The 4,663-nt window shown below is 47.3% G+C and overlaps 1 protein-coding gene across 1 annotated transcript in view; it reads left to right on the top strand.

Moving 5' to 3' along the window:
* Nucleotides 1-811: 811 nt before the first annotated feature.
* The window catches only part of ARHGAP5 (Rho GTPase activating protein 5), a 73,495-nt gene continuing 69,643 nt past the window's right edge, over nucleotides 812-4,663 (top strand). The window contains exon 1 of the mRNA XM_012647888.1: nucleotides 812-997. The gene's annotated coding sequence lies outside the window, so the exon portion shown is untranslated. The remainder of the gene's footprint in view (nucleotides 998-4,663) is intronic.

The raw sequence follows: 4,663 nt of genomic DNA, 5'->3' as shown, positions 1-4,663 counted from the left end.
TAACACAGAAGGTTTCTTTGCAGTATTGTGGTATGCTCAGAGTTACGACCAGAAACCGGAACACAAGGAAAGGGTTAGAAAGCAGAGGAAGTTCGGGGACGACGGTGCTCTGGGCTGCATGGCAGCAGCTTCTAAGGCGTAGAGGATGTGGTGGAGGAGAAGCAGAACACGGAGAAAGGGGAAAGCTGAAGAAAATACTCACGCCAATGGGTAAAAGGGAAAAGGTGAGAAGGAATGGAGTAGGAGAGGGAACCAATAGGTGGGAGAGGCGGAGGAAGAAGGGGGAGGGGCAAAAGCCAATGGGGGAGCGGGGGAAAGCAGGGAGCGGGGACGCGAGCGAGGACGCGGCCTCGCGCGCTCGCTCCCCTCCCTCAGGCTTGATCGCTCGCGCCTTCCCAGGCTCCCGGGAGACGAGGGCAGGGGCGGGGCCGTGCCGGGAGCGCGGCGCGGGAGGCGTCGCGAGGTGAGGGCGGCGGGGGCGGGAGATTGTGGGGCTGGCGGCGCGGGCGCGCGAGTGCGCGCGCGCGGCCAGTCCAGGCTGCGCCGCCGCTCCGCCCCCGGTCGGGTGTGTGGCTACGCGCGCGCGCGTGCGTTCCGGCGGTGCGCGCTGGGAGAGATGCTGAGGTAAAGTTCGGGAGAGAGGGAGAGATCCGTCAGCGAGAGGGAGCCCGAGTGGCCGCCATTACTGAGCCCGGCACGGCAGCGGGCGCAGGGGAAGGGGGGAGGGACGGGGCCGCCTCTGGTGGCGGGGAGGGTGGGTGGGTTACCAGGCAGCGGGAGCTGTAGGGCTAGGGTTTTGGGGCGTGTGAGTTGCGGGGGGGTGGGGGAAGGTGGCTGAAGGGACGCGGCACTCGGTGAGCGCGCCGGGGAAGAGAGGCGAGCAGAGAGTGGAGGAGGAGGTGGCGGCGGCGGGAGCGCTCCCCAGGAATGTCGCTGCCGTCGCCACCGCCGGGGCCACTGCCGTTGAGGAGGAGACAGAGGAGACCGACGTTGTTAGGTAGGACCTTGCGGCCCCCTGCTCCTCCGGCCTGCCCGCCCCCTCCCCGCCCGGACAGGGACCCTCCCGCCGCCGGCTGCCCCGCTCGGTCGCCGCCGCCGGTTGTAACCAGTTGAAGGGGCTGGGGCCCCGCGGCCACCGAGGGGAGCCTGGCGCCGCACTCCGTCCTCGCAGGCCGGGCGGGGAGCAGCTGCTGCGGGGGGATACGGTCGGCGTGAAGGGCAGAGAGGCCGGGGGAGGGGGTGCTTTCTCCACAGGTGACGGGGCTGGGGTCGGCGGAGGCCTGGTGGTGGCCTGGGATCGCGCCGGCCGCGCCAGGCTTCCGCTCTCACTCGCCGCCCTCACTTGCCCGGGTCTCGGGTGGTACGTGGGGAAGGAAGGTGGCGGTGTCTCTTGGCCGGGTTGCTGCTGTTAACGAGTTCCACCTGGAAGGGGGAGAGAGGGCGGGCGCGGATTCTGGGAAACATAATCTCGGTTGCAAACTTAAACGCGTTTCAGGGGGATCGGCCCTTTTCACTTTTTCCTTATCTCCCGGACTCCTCCCTGGGTTCTCTTAACCAATTTTCCATCTGCTGCTAAAGCTTGGGGTAAGGTATGAGAAGTTGCACTGCGCAACCAAAATACAGAGTCCTACCGGTTGACTGCGAGTGGGTTGAGGCTTTGATACTGAGTTTTCGCTAGAATAACCTCTAGATTCTTCCTCTGTTTCCACTAAAGAAAAGTATCGGGGTGGGGGTGGGGAACCGCGCGGGAGCGCGCGCGCACTTATCCACACACAAATACACTCACTGCCTCGCACCCTCCCTCTGCAGCGTTGTTAGAAATGCAAGGGAAGTGGAGGCTCAGGGTGTAGCTGAGGCTGAAAGGTGATCGGAAGTAAGGGCAAACTATTTAGGACGTCTAGTAAAATTCCGAGAAAGTTGTAGGGGAGACGCTTATACTTCTACCACATAATAGAAATCCGGCTTTGCCAATGTTTAGTAAATGGGAATTTAAATGTTTTAAAGCAGACCAAGATAGGCATACAGATGGGTTTGTGCACGCGTTTTTAAGTTTAAATTCCCGTCAATAATTTGCTTTTCCTTTGTGATAGGTAGGAAACGAGGACAACATTTTATTAATAAAAAATGTTCAGGTGTAAAACAGTGCGTCGCTGTATTTACTAGTCCTCGCTTATGCTGCCTTCTACAGGTGTTGTGGGGGAGGGGGGAGTGTTGCCAGTTCCACTTAAATCCAAAACCAACATTCACTTTGAACAGAATGTTAGAGGATGTTTATCTGTAATGGGTATCTCATTCATTTCATGGAAGATTTCGTTAAATCACCATTTGAAATGGTTCTAACAAAAATGAATCTAGATGGAACTGTTTGAAATTCGGGATAATATTTGGTTGAAATATATATTAATAAAATGTGTTTGGAAATGTTTACTGGCAATTCCAGTTTATTTGTACTTTAATATGATAAAATTGTACTCTTATTCAGTATTTTTAGATAAATATACTGTGTAGGTAATCTGGGCAGTTTCCAGAATAAGGTTTTGCTTTCAATTTAAATTCCTTTCTCATTCTCTTTCACGTATACTTTGTAATTGACCCCATTTCTTGTATCTGTGGTGCATAAAGCAGAGGGAGAGAGTGGATAAGCGTGGGTCACCAAAAACTTGGAAAGGCAAATTATGACTAAACAGTGCAATGAAAGGCTGGGCACACCTATGCTTTTAACTTTCAAGAAATAGCACTGTTGATCTGATTGACTTAAAGCAGAATCAGTCAGACGGTACAGATGATTAGATAACTATCGATTTGGTTGTCTTGTGTAGGCTACATTTTTTAACCTAGGTCAGCATGTCTTACTTTACCATTCTTTGTACATTAATTACTAAGAGCATTGGGGAGTGGGGTGTTACACTTGGATATAAGAATTGTCACAGAATTCTTTTATTTTTTATCAACTTTTTAGTGTCCCTCCCCCCATTTAAAGTACTTTAGCAATTTTAAAAATGTATTGCAAAGTTAATTTCTGAATTCCTTTATGTGGTTCTTATCCTAAATGTTTTGAAAATCATTTCCCCTTCCTTTTTTTGTTTGAAAGAGAGATTTAGTACAGTGATTGTTTTGGAGAAAATGAATTATTTTGATCTTGAAGGTTAAGATTTTTTTTAGGGGATAAGATACTGTATTTGCATTCCTTTTTTGGATTTGAGGTTATGATTCAGTTAAAATAATAGCTTTGTAACTCACTTTTTTAATTGAAGAAAAAGTTATGTCTTGTGAAGACTGTACTAAATTTTTTCAACATTAACAGGACGTAAGGTAAGTTTTGGCCTTTAGTATTCATTTCTTAAATATGAAATGGCATTATAGAGATTTTCTTGGTAGCTAGCTACACAATAAGTTTTGTCACAACTGCAGTTTCCACAGATACTATTTTAAGAACTCTTTGGGCTGTAAAATCCTTAGTTTTTTGTTTGCACATCAAGAAGGTATGGAATAGTATAACTGACTCAGGAAGCATTGTATAGTGTTCTGTTTTAGTTATGCCTGTATTCCTAAAAGATGTTTGTAATATACTTTTTTTTTTTTTTTTTTGAGACAGAGTCTCACTCTTTTGCCCAGGCTAGAGTGAGTGCGGTGGCGTCAGCCTAGCTCATAGCAACCTCACACTCCTGGGCTCAAGCAGTCCTTCTGCCTCAGCTTCCCGAGTAGCTGGGACTATAGGCATGCGCCACCATGCCCGGCTAGTTTTTTTCTGTATATTTTTAGTTGTCCGACTAATTTCTTTCTATTTTTAGTAGAGATGGGGTCTTGCTCTTGCTCAGACTGGTCTCAAACTCCTGAGCTCAGATGATCCGCCTGCTTTGGCCTCCCGGAGTGCTAGGATTATAAGCCAGAGCCACCATGCCTGGCCTTTTTAATGTTAATGTTTCCTTTAACAGGTCCAATTTATTTGATTTTGGTTTATGTTGACACATGATTCATGATTATTAAAATTTTTCGTTATTTAGGAAATGATTTTTAAGATATCTTTAGGGTGGACACCTATAGTACTTAACATTTTAGTCAGGTTATACCTTTGAATTGGCTTCATGTATTTTTAAGCACTTTTTTACAAAGATCAAAAACACATTTATAAATGCATTAACCTTCCCATCTATATAAGTGGTGCAGATACTTATGGCATTAGTACCACATTTTGGTTTTTGAACCCCCTCTCCCCAATTTCCTTCTCTCCTCTTTTTCTTCTTTTCCTCCTCTGTTTACTTTCATTGCAAGTTTTCTTCAGAGTACCTCTTCCTAGCCTAAAGTTTGTAACTGAAAGAATTAAGTACGTACAGATCTTACTTAACCTACTCTTATTTAACCTATTCAGTAGGTAGCATTCAGACGCAAGGAAGTGGCTGGAGTAAGGAATTCTAGTCATGCCTTTTTAAAATTAGGTAGTAAGATACATAGAAAAATTAGAAATGTCTCTCCTGCCTTTCTCTATTAAGTTTACCTTTGAGAAATTTAAAGAGTAGAGGGGCAGGGGAATGGAACAAACGAACAGAACTTCTGCTGGAATATTGTGACAGATTTACTGACAAATATTTTCTAACAGATTTTTACCAACAGGCAGTTTTTGTTTTCTTTACTGACAGACCATAAATATACTTCTGGTTGGCAG

This window comes from Propithecus coquereli, unplaced genomic scaffold (genome assembly GCF_000956105.1).
Source record: "Propithecus coquereli isolate 6110/MARCELLA unplaced genomic scaffold, Pcoq_1.0 Scaffold273, whole genome shotgun sequence".
NCBI lineage: Eukaryota > Metazoa > Chordata > Mammalia > Primates > Indriidae > Propithecus > Propithecus coquereli.
Note: the sequence above shows the minus strand (reverse complement) of the source record. Positions and strands in the feature narration are given on the sequence as shown.